This window comes from Giraffa tippelskirchi, chromosome 4 (assembly GCF_054371585.1).
Source record: "Giraffa tippelskirchi isolate mGirTip1 chromosome 4, T2T-mGirTip1v1.2.pri, whole genome shotgun sequence".
NCBI classification, from domain to species: domain Eukaryota; kingdom Metazoa; phylum Chordata; class Mammalia; order Artiodactyla; family Giraffidae; genus Giraffa; species Giraffa tippelskirchi.
In genome coordinates this window covers 52,904,837-52,922,906 of record NC_137278.1, presented here as the reverse complement: position 1 = coordinate 52,922,906, position 18,070 = coordinate 52,904,837, and the positions used below count along the sequence as shown (strand labels likewise).

Here is an 18,070-nt window from a genome sequence, read left to right as displayed (position 1 = left end):
CTCTGTGCCAAGAAACATTCAGATTTATAATCTTAAGAAGAGCTCATGGAAAATTAGCTGCCAGTTCAGGTAATGGGAAATGACATCAGAGATGAGGCACCCTCTTCTGAAGGAAGTAGATCTCATTAGAATACCAGGGCATCTTCAGCCTGAGTCAGCCCAAGGCTGGAGCAGGAAAAGCTTTAATATCTGTACCCCTCTTATGTGTAATGGAATTACATTTTCACTTCAGCTTAACTGGAAAAAGAGCCTGAATTTACACTGCACACAATTTTTACATGTTTTCTGATGATCACTGCTTAACAAGGTATTTCACAGGAGAGGTTTGTTAGCTTTAATAGCCCTTAAATTACTTATGGCAATTACCTGCATCACTTTCAACTCCATGGAGGTTATTAAAATACTCTCATGGCAACTGTAAAGAAATATGAAAATATGTAAAGATGAAATTATGCCCTTTCCCTGAAGACATTTACTTGGAATGTATTTGCATTGCTTGTATGCAGGGGTATGCATTTAATTGAAGATAAATATTCTAACCACTGAGCTTTAATCAATCTAAAAGCAGGCATATGTCTCTTGAAGAATTTTTTTCTCATCCTTTCAGGTTTATTCCAGTGCTACCCTCTCATGGTAACTGGAAAATATTTTGGTTGAGATTTAATGAGCGTTTGCTGAACCTCTATCATATGTCAGGCAATGTCATATATGCTATTTTATTTGAATTCAAAGAACTCCTGAGAGTTATGTGATATTATATCTATCTCAGAGATAAGGAAACTTAGATTCATAGAAGCAAAGAAAAATTCACAAAATCACACGGCCAGTAAGTGTAACAGATGGGATTAAAATCCACTCTTAATTCGTGCAAGAATTGTACCATATCACAAATGTTGTTGATCAGTCACTATGTTGTGTCTGACTCTTTGTGACACCATGGACTGTAGCTCGCTAGACTCTCCTGCCCAAGGGATTTCCCAGGCAAGAATACTGGAGTGGGTTGCCATTTCCTTCTCCAGGAGATGTTCCTGACCCAGAGATTGAACCCATGTCTCCTGCACTGGCAGGTAGATTCTTTACCACTGAGCCACCAGGGAAGCCCTTAGATCAGTTTTATGGAGGTATAATTTACATGTAACAAAACATACCCATTTAAAGTCTACATATCACAACTACCACCTGTTAATTAGATAGCTTTACCTATAAGCAGAGCACTTATTCTTTTTAAAATTTGTTAATTTATCTTATTTTTGACTGCAATGGTTCTTCGTTGCTACGTGTGGGTTTTCTCCAGTGTGGCGAGCGGGGGCTACTTTCTAGCTGTGTTGTGTGGGCTTCTCATTGTGGTGGTTTCTCTTGTTGCAGAGCCCGGGCTCTAGGGTGTGTGGGCTCAGTAGTTGTGGCGGGCTTCAGTAGTTGTGACACACGGATTTAGTTGCCCTTCCTGCATGTGAAATCCTCCCACACTGGGGATTAAACCCATACCCCCTGCATTGGTAGATGAATTCTTAACCACTGGACTAGCAGGGATATTCAGCAGAGCTGCTTTTGTGGGGTTGTTTGCAGGATTCGGGGGAGGTTTTATTGGCGCTATCCAATCCCTGAAATTTCTTGTATTCCTATAGGCTAAAGTGCTTTCTGGGATTCTTTTATGGAAATCAAAATTCAAATCTGGGTAAAATCTCTAACCTCTAATGCCCGGCTACTCGAGGTGTGGTCCATGGGCTAACAGCATTAGTATCCCCTGGAACACATCAGCAGAGTAGAATCTCAGGCTCCATTCCAGTCTTACTGAGTCAGAACCCACATTTTATAACAAGATCCTTAGCCGATGTATGTGCACTGCTCTAAAAAAAGATTTTGAGAAGCATTGCTCTAATATGTGGAGAAGGCAATGGCAACCCACTCCAGTACTCTTGCCTGGAAAATCCCATGGACGGAGGAGCCTGGTAGGCTGCAGTCCATGGGGTCGCTAAGGGTCCGACACGGCTGTTTCACTTTTCACTTTCATGCATTGGAGAAGGAAATGGCAACCCACTCCAGTGTTCTTGCCTGGAGAATCCCACGGACTGGGGAGCCTGGTGGGCTGCCCTCTATGGGGTCGCACAGAGTCGGACACGACTAAAGTGACTTAGCAGCAGCAGCAGCAGCTCTAATATGAGGGAGTTTGCCAACAGACTTCTTTACTGTTTGAAAGTGAAAGAAAGTGTTAATCACTCAGTTGTGTCTGACGCCTTAAGACCCCTTGGACTGTAGCCCTCCAGGTTCCTCTGTCCGTGGGATTTCCCAGGCAAGAATACTGGAGTGGGTTGCCATTTACTTCTCCAGGGGATCTACCTGACACAGGGATTGAACCCAGGTCTCCTGAATTGCAGGTAGATTCTTTACTATCTGAGCCATCAGGGAAAGTATTGATCATTTGGAGAAGTGGATAAGAGGAAGAGAATGAAGAGAATGGACTCAGCAGAGGTAGGGAATCCTCCTGCATAGGAGGACTTTGCACATGGATCCCGTCTCCATTTCAGTCTTGTCTAGGACTTACTTCAGATAACTAACATAGGAGGGAAATAGCACATTTGCACACTAGGATTATTTTTTTTTCAATGCCATTGTGACTTTTCTCAGAAATTGTCCACAGCATTTTCATGTGAAATGGATGGGTGTGTTTCTCCTCTCTGCGGTAAAGAAAACCTTCCCAAACCATGCCTTCATCACTTTTATTTTTCATCCTTTTCTTTCTCTGAGCTCCCATTTCTCTTTGAGATATTTATGAGTGTCATAATCCAAGAATCTCGTAGTAGCTTTTAACTCAAAATAGCTAACTCCAAACACATCCCCTTCTCCTTCCCTTCTTCAGCAGAGCTGTTTTTGCCAGTGGTCAATGGTGACAGTGATTTATTAATCCAGTCAATCATCCACAAGGAGTTATTATACAGCTGCTATGAGTCAGTCACTGTTAATGGTCCTGTTTTTAAGGTCCAGCATGCTCAGAGGGCAGATGAATGTGTCAACACAGAGTTAGACTGCAGTGTGTGAGCTGTTACATCAGGCTGTACTGTCAGTTCAGTGTTCATCAGCCACAGGTGGCTACTGAGCGCTTGAAATGTGGCCCGTCTGGATTGGTTTGTGTCCTAAGAGTAGAAGATACTCTGTGTTACACAATGAAAAACTACATTGAAAATATCTCATTAATATTTTAAAAATGTTTATTCCACGTTGAATTGATACTATTCCCTGGTGGCTAAGATGGTAAAGAATCCACCTGCTGTGCTGGAGACCTGGATTCAATTCCTGGGTTGGGAAGATCCCCTGGAGAAGGGAATGGCTACCCACTCCAGTATTCTTGCCTGGAGAATTCCATGAACAGGGGAGCCTGGTGGGCTACAGTCATTCCATGGGGTCACAAACAGTCAGACATGACTGAGCGACTTTCCCTAGATACATATATTTAGATATATGGGTTAAGAGAGGTGGCTCAGCTGGTAAAGAACTCGCCTGCTAATGCAGGATATGCAAGAGATGTGGGTTTGATCCCTGGGTCAGGAACAATCCACTGGAGAAGGAAATGACAACCCACTCCAGTATTCTTGCCTGGAAAATCCCATGGACAGAGGAGCCTGGTGGGCTACAATTCACGGAGTCGTAAAGAGTCGGACACGACCGAGTTTGGGTGCGCCTGCGCGCAGGTGCGTGCGCACACACACACACACACACACACACACATTTAGATTTATGTGTTTAGTTACTAAGTCGTGTCTGACTCTTTGTGACACCATGGACTGTAGCCCGCCAGGCTCCTCTGTCCATGGGATTTCCCAGGCAAGAATACTGGAGTGGGTTGCCATTTCCTTCTCCAAGCCTACAGCACCAGGTATTCCCAGGTGGTCTCCCATCCAAGTGTTAACCAAGCTCGACCCTTCTTAGCTTCTGAGATCAGATGCCATCTGGCATGTTCAGGGTGGTATGGCCGTAGTTACGTATATATATCAGGTTGAATAAAATGTACTATTAAAATTAGGTTCACTTGATTCCTTTTTTTTTTTAATGCAGTGATTAAAAAATGTAAAATTACATGTGTGTCTAGTATTGTATTTCTGTTGTGCAGTGCTCCATTCCAGGTTCTGAGCTTAGGGCAACTACAGAAGTCAGGGTTCAGGAAAGTGTAGGGAAGGGCAGTAGGCGTTTTGCAGGTAAAGAGGAAAAAAGGCTGTGGTGTTAGTGACTTAGGAAAACAGGCGAATTGAAATTAAAGGAAATTAACAGAACCACTGTTTTCTTGTTACCAGCAATCATATCACAGCAGAAGACTAGAAGCTTCGTGATATGATCAGTCAGAGGACAAGAGTTATCTCCTCCTATAGTTGTGTGTTATATTATGGAGCCCTGGGTCCTGCTCACTTGGCTGTTTTACCACAGGGCTTCCTGGAGAATTACCCTTACTTTCCTACTCTTTCTTGTAATAGAGCCCTTGCTTCTACTTGCAGGCTGCGGTGTGAGAGAGTGAAATAAAATTCATTTCCAGCTCCAGATGAAGGGCTAAGGATAGTCCAAGATCTGTGTGTGGTGTTCTGTTGTCTCTGCTAAACAGTGAACTAAAATCAATTATAATCAAAGGGACACAGGCCAAAGTTGCTGTTTCCTGAGACTCTGGGGAGGAAGTGGAAGAAGCTAGGATTTCTGTCCATCTTTTTTTCCCCTTAGATAGAAGCTGGTCCTTGAGATCCCAGTTTATGGTATGGGTGAGAGTTTTGAGGTGTGGAACATTTATATTCCCTGGAGAAGGAAATGGCAACCCACTCCAGTATTCTTGCCTGGGTAGTTCCATGTACATTTAAATTACCTGGAAATCTTCTATTCCAAATCCTAGCAATGAGGACTGTGGGATCCCAGATGGGAAGGAAGCCAGTCTCTCAATGAAGCAGTGGTTGCCCTGTCTGTTGCCTGTGGGTCTATCGCCTGTTTTGGGAAAACATAGTGTTCAGATGGGAGGTCCTAGAACTACAAAAGATGAAAGGATAAGCCAGGAGCTAGACAACTAGGTAACATTTTAATTGAAGTACTCTGGATGTATCTTTCAACTTTGGAGAGAGAACCTTTAGGTGAGAGGGATTCCCAGGTGGCACAGTGGTAAAGAATCTGCTGGCCAATGCAAGAGATGCAGGAGATGCAGGTTTGATCCCTAAGTCGGGATGATCCCCTTGAGGAGGAAATGGCAACCCACTCCAGTATTCTTGCCTGGGAAATCCCTAGAAAGAGGAGCTTGGTGGGCTACAGTCCATGGGGTCACAAAGAGTCGGTCGCTACTGAGCATGCACGCATAGCTGTACAATGTTTAGATGATAGTAAGTTGAAATTTTATCTGAAGCCTTGGTGCTGTCTCTGGGCAAATGTGAAGTTTATTCAGTAAACATCTCTCAAATTATTTCTCTATGCAGGCATGGAGGCATAAAGAGAAAAGGAAAGAAAACACTCTAACCTTGTGAGATGGATATTTTTGTCCCTGTTTTATGAATGAGAAGCCTGAGGTTCAATGCCTGGCTCCAGATGGCCTGAAACCCAAGTCACTAGCCAGGGGTTCATGGTTTTATCCTCTCCAAGGCCATGGAGCCTCTCTGACTTTCTCTGCTTGTTCTCTCCATTTCCACTCTGTTGAGGCCCCAAGCTAAGTATAACCCAGTTCCAAAAGGACAGGGATCCAGGGAAGCAACTAAGACAGGCTCTAAGCTCATTTTCCTCACAGTATGACCCCCCCCCCCAATTTTGGATAAGCAGGCTTAGTCAAATTTGGATAAGCGGGGGGTCAAATTTAGGATAAGTGGGCTTAGTCAAACCTGCCAAGTGTCCCCCTCACTCAGGACTCAGCTGCTTTTTTAAGTGAAGTGAGTGGAGACAGCTGATAACAGAATTCTAGTACTTTTCTTCTTTCTTCTGTGACTTGATATCTCTGAGACTTTTATAAATATATTTAGGATACAAAGTAAACTTTCCTCTGATTTATCATCTCACACCCCATAATCTCTACCCCCAGGCCAAACAGAGCACCTGGAAATCACACAGTTCTGCTGAGCTCTGGCTTCCAGGTGTCTGAATCCAAGCCTGAGAACTCAGATTTGAATGTTCAGGAACCAAACTGCCAAAATATCAGACATATAAGTGGAATAAGTTTATCCCTTTTGGGCTGATAAATATTTATCAGGTATGTAAGATATTTTTGTTGAAACCAATCTGGTAAGCCTCTCTCTCCTCTCTATTCCTTCAGACATGCCAGGGTTTAATGTCTGTCTAAAGACCTGTGCTGGACTAAATGCCTGTTGTTTAAGCCACTGCCTCTTCTGTTTTGTTCTAGAAGCCTGGGATGATTGAGGTGAGACTCCAGGGGCTTGTCAAAGGAAGGATTCAATCAGACACTGCATCAGAGAGAAGAAGTAGCTGAGCTGAACTTGAGAAATCTTCCAGCCTTTTGCTTGGCAGATGCGGAAACGGACGCCGCGACGGGGGACCTAGCAGAGTACCATCCATGGGGTAAGTGAGGCCAGGCTGGGAGCTAGGATCCTGGATGGCTTGTCCAGTTCTCTCTCAGGGAAGAGAAACAAGGGGCTGCCTTCCAAGAGGTGACATCAGGTAGGAAGCAAAAAACATGAAAATCTCATGGTTCGTTTCACCAGAGAGACCTCAGTGCTTTCTCAGAGCTGGGATACTGAGATGTTTAGAAGCGCCCACACAGCCCTGGGTGTTGACTTAGTATTCAGCTCACACTCCTCTGTGGACAGGTTTTGTTACCTCTGAGGAGGCTCTGAGTTTCTCTGTTCCTCCCTCTCCCTGTCAGCGGAGGAGGGCCTGTTGGGCTTGCTGGATTAATCAGGGAAGGTGTGGAGAGATGTCAAGACACCCTCCGGAGAATCCAGATCAATACCATGCATGAAAACAAAGCTGACTTTGAAGCCCTGAGTTCACAAAAGAAAGTTTCTTTGCTGCTAAGACAAATTAGAACAATACAAAGATGGTTAAAAGTAGTTCAAGAGGTTTTCCTTTTTTTCCCCCAGAAAGTTTTGGCATTGAGGAGGGTTTTTCCCATACTGCATCTGGGCATATTTGTATCTGTATAAGGAGGAAAAAATATGAAGTCAATGAGTGTGATTTCTGTTGGTTAATTGTTAATCTACAAACTTCCTCTCACCCTCTGCCCTGGCACCCAGGACTCATGCTTCTGACTGTCTACTGCTGCCGAAATGAGTGCACTCTTCTTGACCATGGGCTCTTATTCTGGAACTTTCCTCCTTTCACCCAAAATTATATGTGCCATGTCCACCTATCCTCACCCCTACTCCTTTGAAGCCTTGGTCACAAGGCTGGGAAGGGTGGTGCAAGGGGTAAAGAACCTGCTTGCCAGTGCAGGAGACGTGGCTTCAATCCCTGGGTCAGGAAGATCTGCTGGAGGAGGAAATGGCAACCCACTCCAGTATTCTTGCCTGGAGAATCCCATGGACAAAGAAGCTTGGTGTCCATGGGGTGGTGGTTGCAAGAGTTGGACATGACTTAGTGACTAAACCACCATCACCAAGTCTTAAAGAAGCCCATCAAAAGTTCAACTAGTGGCAGCCACTGGAGAAGAGTCAATGCTTTGCCTTTTACTCCTTTCAGGGCCTGCATGAGTGCTGGACCCAACTGTCTAGGGAGCAGATGCTGAGTGGGACCTGTCAATTGCCCAGAGTTGGTAACTAGAGGCCCAAAAATGGGGATGAAGGGGTACCCAATCACCCATATTCTAAAGAGAGAAGCCCAAAGTGCACCTCCCTCCTAGCCTCGCCTTCCTGAGAGGTGGCAGCTGTCTGGATGACACTCTTCACTCCCAGCTCGGCCGGAAGTTTATTGCTCTGGGAGGAGAGAACACAAGGAGGGAGAGCTATCGTGTTGGGAGCCTCAGGGCACCAGGGACCTTAGGAGAGGTGCTTCCTTGCCCTCCCTGTTGCAGAAAGGAGAAAGTGTATCTCTCCTCTTTCCAGTGGAGGTGAAGTGGGGAGTTGGGTGAAGGCAAGTCTCCAAATACATCATCTGTGAAGATTTTGAGGGACCTTCAAGAAGAGACAGACAGCTTTTCATTTGCTAGAAGGATGCTCCTTACTGATCTGTCAGGGCCATGTTTCGGGGGGTTGGGAGTGGTTATGGAAACAGCCTGCATTCATGTTTCTCTTTGGGCAAAGATGTGAGTTTCCTGTGGGTAAAGGAAACTGAACAGAAGTAATCCACAAGACCCCCAGCCAAGGCTGCCAGAGATCCTGGCAGAAACTATCCTTGGGTCCACTTCTGGTGTTGGCCCCTGGGGGTGGGGGTGGAGGTAGATGGTGGGGAGCTGTTGGAGCCCACCCTCCCACAGGGCACTATGCCCAGGGTGTCTTGACAGCACTCTCCAAAGAGCCCTGTGGGTCCTTAAGGGAGAGCCAGCACTTGACTTCCTGCCAAGGGGTCAGTTTGTGTTTTCTAAGAAATCTGCTAATGGAGAGAGGGCTCTGAGAATGGCCGTTGAGTAAACGGACATTGCACTCTGACCTTTACCTCCTCCCGTGCCCTGCAGAGTGAGGGGCAAGGAGGCACCCCAAGCTAGACCAGGTCTTCTGCTTCCTCTGCTCCAGGAATCAGGGGCCCTGCACTTAGTGAAAAGATGGGATAGGAGAATATGAGAAGAGTTAAAAACTGGCCCAGGTAAGTTTTAATAACCACAAGTGTCCTCAAAGTTATGAGTTATGTTCAAACTCTCATTAAGAGCTCTGCTTTCCAGCAGGAAAGGATAAAGTAGTTAAGAAATAAAGCAATTTGCATTTTCTCCCCCGTTGAGAATTCAAAAAACTAAGATCATGGCATCCAGTCCCATCACTTCATGGCAAATAGATGAGGAAAATGTGTAAACAGTGACAAATTTTATTTTCTTGGGCTTCAAAATCATTGCCATGAAATTAAAAGACACTTGCTCTTTGTAAGGAAAGCTATGGCAAACCCAGACAGTGTATTAAAAAGCAGAGACGGTGCTTTGTCGACAAAGGTCCATTTAGTCAAAGCTATGGTTTTTCCAGTAGTCATGTGTGGATGTGAGTTGGACCATGAAGAAAGCTGAGTGCTGAAGAAACTTTGGAACTGTGGTGTTGGAGAAGACTCTTGAGAGTCCCTTGGACTGCAAGGAGATCAAACCAGTCAATCCTAAAAGAAATCAACCCTGAATATTCATTGAAAGGACTGATACTGAATCTTAAACATTAGTGAAAGTCGCTCAGTCGTGTCCGACTCTTTGCGACCCTATGGACTATACAGACCATGGAGTTCTCCAGGCCAGAATAGTGGAGTGGGTAGCCTTTCCCTTCTCCAGGGGATCTTCTCAACTCAGGGATTGAACCCAGGTCTCCCACATTTCAGGCAGATTCTTTACCAGCTGAGCCACAAGGGAAGCCCAAGAATACTGGAGTGGGTGGCTTATCCCTTCTCCAGCGGATCTTCCCATCCCAGGAATCGAACCAGGGTCTCCTGCATTGCAGGTGGATTCTTTACCAACTGAGCTATTAGGGAAGCTAAAGCTCTAATACTTCGGTCACTTGATGCAAAGAGCTGACTCAGTGGAAAAGACCCTGGTGCTGGGAAAGATTGAGGTCAGGAGGAGAAGGGGCTGGCAGGGGATGAGATGGTTGGATGGGATCACCGATTCAATGGACATAAGTTTGAGCAAATTCCAGGAGATTGCGGAAGACATGGAAGCCTGGCGTGCTGCAGTCCATGGGGTTGCAAAGAGTCGGAGATGACTTAGTGACTGAACAACCGCAATTCTTGTTGAGCTGTGACACCTTAGGTTTACTAAGGTTTACTTAGGTTTACTAAGGTTTACTGCTTGCAATGGGAATGAAAAACAAGACGGCAAGAGCATCTTGGGGACTCATTTCACTGCCGACATGCCTGTCTTGTGTCTTTGCTACTTAAGCACTGGGCTTATCCCAGAAAATTGGTATGATGAGCAGTCCACCAGAAATGGGTTCCAGCATGGGTCCCCATGACAGCCTTGTTCCTGACATGTCTTTGGCAGCAGCAAGAGGAATCTGAAGAGATAAATTCTGAGGTCCCAGGAATCCTCAGAAATGACCACAGGTGGAGGTACTGCTTTGAAGGCTGCTGGCCAGGACAGGTGTGAGGTCAGTGGAAGCCTCCAGATTCCTGCCTGGGGATCAGCAGGTAACTCTCCAAGTCGCCTGGTCCTGATCTGAGCACCTGTATTGTTTTGCAATCTTCCGGAAGCATGGCCCTTTTGATTGATCTGGCCGAGAAGACTTCCTCAGCCTAACCACCTGCAGCCTGAGTGGACACCATCTCTGGCTCCTTTGCAAAGAAAAACCTCTGTTTTGGGATTGCAGCCCCAGGGACCTGCTGAACAGATTAACCTGCAAGTTGTTAGGTGAGTTTAGGCCACAAGGTGGCAGCAGAGGACTAGCCTGGACAGAGGCACTTGCTAGCTGAGTTGGGAGGCCTGGTGGGAGCAGGTGCTTTCCTTAACACCAGGCGGGTTGGAAAGGAAGGGGATTTGAGCCAGGATTTTAGAGGGTTGGGGGATCAGTACTAACAGATGCAGAAAGATTCCAGGAGGGTGTTGAGGTGAAACTTAAAAGAATACAAAATCATGTATTGAGTATTTACTGTGAGCTGTGTAATTTGCTTAACACAACATAAACTATATGTTCCATTTCTTGGAATAATCTTATTATCCCTTTTTGATGTATGAGGAAACAGAGGCTCAGATTAGTTAAATTACTCACCCAGGCTCACATAGTTATAGGTGATGGAGCCAGGAATGAAAATCAGGTCTGTCTGCCTTGTAAGCCTGAGTTCTGAACCTGTGTTCCACAGAACAAGTGTCAGTGTAGACCTGTGGTTCTCAAAGTGTGGTCCTGGAACTCTGGTGTGGGGGTGACTTGATAGGAATGCAAATTCTCAGGCCCCACCCAAGGTCTACTGAATCAGAGACTCTGGGGTGGGAGCTGAGCAATCTGTGGTTTAAAAGCTCTCAGAGGAAGTCTTTTTTCTTTCTTTTTTTTTTAACAAAAGAAAAACAAACAGAAATATATTATCATGTATACTTCCCCGGTGGCTCAGTGGTAAAGAACCCACCTGCCAATGCAGGAGATGTGGGTTCTATCCCTGGTCCAGGAAGATCACAGAGAAGGAAATGGCAACCTACTCCAGTACTCTTGCTAGGGAAATTTCATGGACAGAAGAGTCTGGTGGGCTACAGTCCATGGGGTCGGAAAAGAGTCAAACACGACTTTGCAACTAAACACACACACACGTATTTCATATACACTTTGATGCTGGCTCAAGTTTGGAAAGAGTGGCATAGACAAGGGCTTTCCAGGAGGTGCTAGTGGTAAAGAACTCACTTGCCAATACAGGAGACTATAAAACGCAGTTTCAATCCCTGGGTTGGGAAGATCCCCTGGAGGAGGGTATGGCAACCCATTTCAGTATTCTTGCCTGGAGGATCCCACGGACAGAGAAGCCTGGCAGGCTACAGTCCACAGAGTTTAAAAGAGTTGGACATGACTGAAGCGACTTAGCATGCATGCATGTAAGGTATAGACAATGGTCCAGGCTGCTTAAAATCTGGGCAGCAACTTTGCCTCTGGACATCACCTCTCCATGTGCAGTCACTGCTTTGACCCCAGCTGGAATAGTCAATCCTGACTTTAGGTCAGCTGACCCCAAAGGGAAAGAAGTTTTTTAGGGTTTGCCCCAATTCTTCCCCTGACTTGCCAATATCTTTCTCTCCTCTTTAGGTATGGGGAAAAAAGTCTTTATGGAGCTTGGGACTTTTTTCTTCATGAGCATGACAAGCAAGCTACCTCTATCAAAGGCATCCAGGTGAGACCAGACTAGAATTTAGAATCTCCTTATAAATAAAGCCTCAGCTTTAAGCATTAATGAAAGACTTGGGATCTTTATGGTGCCATTCATTTCTGATCTTGCCAATTCAGTAGTCAGAGAGCATCTTCCATCTTCACCCCTGCCACTAATTATGGAACTCTGCCTGATGTGTGGGTAGTTCAGGTTCTTAACAGAATCGTTATTCATCTAAAAATATTATATAATATGTAAGACTGAAGGAAAAGGCTCCAAATTGTTCTTATTTGTATTTCTACCTAAACATTTCTGGGTAATTTTAACTTGTTTCTTGGTGCCTTTAACTTTTTTTTTTAATTTGAAGTGTGTATAACTTTTATTTAGTAAGAGAAGAAAATAATAAATGCTGTCTTATAAACAAGTCTTTTAATCTGGGAGATGAACCCAGTGGAATGAAAGTTATGAGTCTGAAAATTCCTGATGGGGTTGATTTGACTATGAAAGAACTGTTTGAAGTTTGCATGTAGCCATTTAAAGAAAAAAAATCTCATTAATTTCCACTTTATTCATTTAATACTTGTGATCATATCCATAGAAGATAGGTACCCTTCTTGCTGAGGCTACAAAAGAATGTTAAAGAATGAGACAGTGTTTAGGAGAAAAGATTGTCTCCATGGAGCTTGAACTACCTTTACATTCTCATTTACATGCCAGCTGTTGATATGCTTATTATACAGTTTTCTTATATATCCACTTGTTAGATGATAGGTGGTTGCCCTCTGCCTTAACACCTATCTCTAGCCTTGAAATCAGATTGTGTCACTTATGAGTATATCAATTAAGCTCAAACTGTTTGTGAATGTTCATGCAGATAAAGATGCAGATCCTCTCTCCAGACTGAATTCCAGACATCTGATGGATTAGATGTCTGTTCTTGCAGGATTGAAGCAACAGGATGTATGGAAATGACCACCTCTCAGAATATGGGCTTCTGTTGTGTCTGACTTCCCTGTGCTTACTTGTGTCCAATTCTTTGTGATCCTTTGAGTGGTAGCCCACCAGGATCCTCTGTCCATTGGAATTTTCCAGGCAAGAATACTGGAGTGGGTTGCCATTTCCTACTCCAGGGGATCTCCCAGGGATTGAACCTGCATCTCTTGCATCTCCTGCATTGTCAGGGGGATTCTTTACCACTGCACCACTTGGGAAGCTTCTGGACATTTCAAAATTGTTTTAAAGGCCAAGCAGCCTTAGCGAAGTGTAGATAACTTATATTCCTTGTTATCAAAGAAGACTCCCTCTCATGTCCAGAAATCAAGGCTTGTCCCTCCTCATAGGCAGGCTGGTTATCAGACTCCATCAGATCTTTGGTAAGCCTTTGAAGATAGAGGCCACAGCAGTAGCAGCTACCACACGTGCCAGCTGACCCACATGAACTGAGCCTCTGAGCCCCAGTCTCCATTAGGAGGGAAAACAGCTCCTCAGTGCTTGAGAGGACCGAGGAGGAACCCTGAGCTCTCTTCTATAGGACTCCAGGTAGGCAAGGACCCAGGACTGAAAGATGTGCATGCTTAAACACTATCTCCTTTATATATTTGTCTATTTGTCTCCCCCATCAGAATATATAAGCTCGGGAGTTGGTGAAGGACAGAGAATCTGGTGTGCTGCAGTCCATGGTATTGCAAAGAGTTGGACACGGCTGAGCGAATGAACTGAACTGAACTGATCAGAATATATGCTACCTGAAAGTCACCTTGTCTTTCAACTTCATAGTGGTATCCTCATCATCTTACTGTTGTTCAGTCGCTAAGTCGTGTCTGACTCTTTTCAACCCCACGGAGTGCAGCACACCAGACTTCCCTGTCCCCCACTATCTCCCAGCGTTTGCTCAAACTCATGTCCAGTCAGTTATGCTATGAACCATCTCATCCTCTGCCACCCGCTTCTGTCCCTGCCCTCAATCAGGGCATCAGGGTCTTTTCCAATGAGTCAGCTCTTCCTATCTGGTGGCCAAAGTACTGGAGCTTCAACTTCTGCATCAGTCCTTCCAATGAATAGTCAGCGTTGGTCTCCTTTAGGATTGACTGGTCCTCATTATCTAGAACATAGTAGATGCCCCGTAAATATGCACCGAGTGAATATGTAAAGGTTAGTATAAACTCTAGGTTTATGGCATTCATTGACACTTTCGCTAAGTTATGACATTTTTCTAATAATTCAAGCAACTTTTTCCTTTTCTACAATAGGATATAAGAATGTCCATAACCAAAGTACCAGTATGCAACATCCAAAATGATGCCGAGAGAAAGTTTTCTTGGTGCAAAAACTCCATGGATGTTTTACATCTAAGAACCTTAAGAGAGTGGTTCAAATTTGTTAATTTTGTTAGCATCAGAATTCTTTCTTTAGTGGCAACCTGAGGCAGAGGACCAAGATATGAACAAGGTAAAAGTGGGGATGTTCAGGTTCAAGCGAGAGTCAAGGGGCCTGTTTAAAACTGGCCCCCTCCTTTCCTTCCTTTGAGGAACCCCAGAGCGGCTCCCTGCGAGCCCTGGGACACTGGTTCTCAAAATAATCTGGGCAGCTTACAAACCCCCAGACATAGATATCCAATCATACCCCAGAAACTGCCAATGCCTGGGGTCAAGGGGTGAGTTCGACTCTGGTTCCATTGGTTGTTCACCTTTCTCCTGTGAGCACACACAGGATTTGTTTGGTTTTGACTTTATTTCAGGAGTGTTGAGAGTGTAGGACTTGGAGTCAGAAAGAGCAAGGTTTCAGTCCTAGCCCTGCTGCTTTCTAGCTCTGTACCTTTGGATGAATTGCTTTAGCCCTCTGTGGATAAAATCCATGAGAGGATAGAGTCTATCAGAGCAGGAACGTCACCCATCTTATTTATCACTGTACCTGGTACTGGTACACAGGGGATAGTCAATAAACATTAGTTTAATTCAAGAATACTTCTTTAATTATTCATTGCCACAAGGATGGACTGAGTTTTGGTTTTTAAGATCCCAACATGTTTAGGAAGTAAGAGATCAGAAAATGTTAAGTGCTGTTACACTCTGGCCCTCCCCTGCCTAAGATTCTTAAATGCATAGGACCTAATTCCAGTCTTATGGTGCCCATTCCCTTCAGCTTGGAGTTCGTGGGCTCCCTGGGCTCTCGACTTTGGGTGAAGAGGCAGAGCAAGGAAGGGGGAGTGCATGGAATCTGGGCATACAGCTCCAAGACTACTCACAAAGAGGGTAGAGCAGATACATAGAAGGGACCTGGGAAACTCATCTCTGGACCACAGAAATGGGAGCTCATTCTTTCATTTGCTTCTTAAAAAAAAATTTTTTTTTAAAACAATACCACCTCCCTATAGCTTTGCCTGATTCCTCCCTGGCAAGTGAGCAGTTCCCTCACTTGTGTTTCATTACGTTACCAATTCTCTTGTCTGTCACTTGAGCTTGTTGGGAGAAGTGAGTCTGATTCACTCATCTTTATATTTTTAGTTCCTAACAGAGTACCTACCACCTAGTTAGATGTTAAAGTTAAATCATTGAAAACAGTTTACAAGACCACTTACTGTAAAAGCTGGAGAACTAACAGATGATTTGAGTATATAAGACTTGATCACTTGTTTCCCTATTAGTTGCTTTGTATGTGGGGTTAGTCTGTATACGTTTGGATTGATTATAAGAGTAAAAAGCCTTTAGAAATGATCATTAATATAGTGAATGCAATAGCGCTGCTTGTAGTTTAAAATGAAATGAAAAATATTGTCTACAGGGGTGGAGTAATGAAGTGTATATTTCTGGAGCACTTCCCCAGTAACAGCTCACCCATGGTCCCTCAGCTGGTGAAGATTCTGTGAAACCCTGCCCAGGTGTAGCACCAGGAGCATGGTAGAGACTCAATAGACAGTGCAAGAGATGGTGAATGATTGCATAAATTGGTGAGTGAAAGGAGAAAGCCAGAAAAGAATGAGGGAAAAATGGAGGTAAGAGCAGAAAGACAGAAGGAAGAGAGGATACAATTCAGACTCATGAGGAGGGTGGTTCTTACTGCCAGCTCTCATTGGAGGCTCTTCCAAGTACAAATAAATGGCTTAATCCACTTGAAACCACTTTGTCTTTCAAGATTTTTAGGGCCAGAGAATTTGTTTCTTAGCAAGCTAAGATTGAGAAACTGTAATGTGGAGTTTCTGCTCAGTGAGAGCAATATGATGCTTTTTAAAAAATGTCTCAATAGAGCTGTGAAAATGTCAGCATAGTCACAATTGCTTCCTCCCATTCACTCACATGGGAGGTACAGTTTATAAAGTCTGTATACTCTGTTTTCATTTTACCCTTTTGAGAAATTTCTTAGGGTAGACAGAATGGATATTGTTAACTTTGTAAACTAGTAAATAGGAGGGCATGAAAATCAAAATACTTATCACAAGATTCCACGTCTGTTAAATGGAGGTCGTTGGAAATAAAATAAAAAACCTCTAAAGTCATTTCTGGGACTCTGTGTTAAAGTTTAAAATTAGAGCAAGATTTATAAATAAATCATTACTATTCTTTCATAGACTGTGTAACTGATAACAAGCTGGTCAGGTACTCAAAGTTCCATAACATCTACTTCAGAAACTGGCTCTGCCCTCACTTGCTCAGCAAGTTGATTACCTTTGGAGAGTGTAGGAGTGAGGGAAATTGTCTACATCCTTGGAAGCAGCTTTAGCCAAGTGGGGAATAAACCATTTCTTCAGATAACGATTTGTAGAATCTCACCCTGTGCCCTGTGCTGTGCTTAGTTGCTGAGTCATGTCCAGCTCTTTGTGACACCATAGACTGCAGCCTGCCAGGCTTCTCTGTCCATGAGGATTCTCCAGGCAAGAATACTGGTGTGGGTTGCCATGTCCTCCTCCAGGGGTCTTCCTAACCCAGGGATCGAACCCAGATCTCCCCCATTGCAGGCAGATTCTTTACTGTCTGCACAACCAGGGAAGCTAGTGACATTGCAAAGCATTATATTAGTGATATTGGCTGAGAATTAATGATGAATTAGGAGCTGATGACCTATGGTATTGTTCAATCACCATGTCTGACTCTGCCCACATAACAACTCTTTATGACACCATGGACTGCAGCACACCAGGCTTCCCTGTCCTTCACTATCTCCCAGAGCTTATTCAAGCTCATATCCATTCAGCTGGTGAAGCCATGCAACCATATCATCCTGTCATCCCCTTCTCCTCCTGCCCTCAATCTTTCCCAGCATCAGAATCTTTTCCAATGAGTCATCTCTTCACATCAGGTGGCCAAAGTATTGGAGCTTCAACTTCAGTATCAGTCCTTCCAATAAATAGTCAGGGTTGATTTCCTTTAGGATTGACTGGTTTGGTCTCTTTTTTTGTCCAAGGGACTTTCAAGAGTCTTCTCTAGCACCATAGTTCATTGTATAGCCTTAGGCTATTAACTGCTATCTTCATTACTTTCATGGGAAGGTCTTGAGCTCTTGTCTTTCTGAATGCTATTAGGAAATAGTTTAAGAGAAATAAATGCTTTATTTTGCGGGGGGAGGTCAGAAGAATTTCAAAAAAACTAGATATTGTGTACCAACCTCTTCCTGGAAGAGCTCCTGGGTTGTGAATGTGTGTGTACTTACAAGATCATGTTCAAAGTTAGTCTCCAGTCCTTGGGAAACTTGGTGACAAAGAGGTGACCTCTTCAAACTTTGTGAAAAGAAATACTTACAAAGGAACAATTGAGTTAGGTATTTCATTTTGTATTTTGATGAAGAAAAATAAATCTGAACAAACTGATTGACTTCTGTGTTACATCGGGAAAGTGCTAGAGTTGGGACCACAGCGTCTAGGTTGGACTGAATTAAAGTCCTGGTCACCTGCAGCTTTGGTGCTTATTCTCTTGCTCTGGACATCCTCTGTCCCAGTGAAGCAGGTGGGACTTGATGTCACTCACCCAGGCTCTTAGAATGACCCTATAATGGATATAGTTGATTTGAGGCTGCCGAACGTTCATTCCTCTTCCTAAGAGCACCTTGGATTCCTTCTGGGGAATTATCCCTCTGTCTTGTGGAGCAAAAGTGTGGATACCAAGCCTCCCACTCCAGACCTCTCTGAGTAATCCTGGGGGTTCTCTTTCAAGCCTTGGCACAGTCAGGCAGTAGCATACAACATTAACTCAGTCAACTGGAATTTCTCTTCCAA

At 44.2% G+C, this 18,070-nt stretch overlaps 2 long non-coding RNA genes and 1 pseudogene across 2 annotated transcripts in view; 1 reads left to right on the top strand and 2 right to left on the bottom strand.

Annotated features, from left to right (window-relative positions):
- LOC145547405 (uncharacterized) overlaps positions 1-13,456 on the top strand; it is an 84,677-nt gene extending 71,221 nt beyond the window's left edge. Inside the window, exons 5-9 of the long non-coding RNA XR_014083812.1 lie at positions 6,350-6,522; positions 10,064-10,169; positions 10,273-10,429; positions 11,805-11,889; positions 13,206-13,456. This is a non-coding gene — a long non-coding RNA (uncharacterized LOC145547405). The remainder of the gene's footprint in view (positions 1-6,349; positions 6,523-10,063; positions 10,170-10,272; positions 10,430-11,804; positions 11,890-13,205) is intronic.
- On the bottom strand, positions 3,857-3,975 carry LOC145504141 (5S ribosomal RNA; annotated as a pseudogene).
- Positions 12,243-16,946, bottom strand: LOC145547406 (uncharacterized). Its single transcript, XR_014083813.1, has 2 exons — positions 16,632-16,946; positions 12,243-13,966 (listed from the first exon to the last, which is right to left on the bottom strand). It is a non-coding gene; the product is annotated as an uncharacterized LOC145547406 (long non-coding RNA).
- Between the last annotated feature and the right edge of the window lie 1,124 nt (positions 16,947-18,070).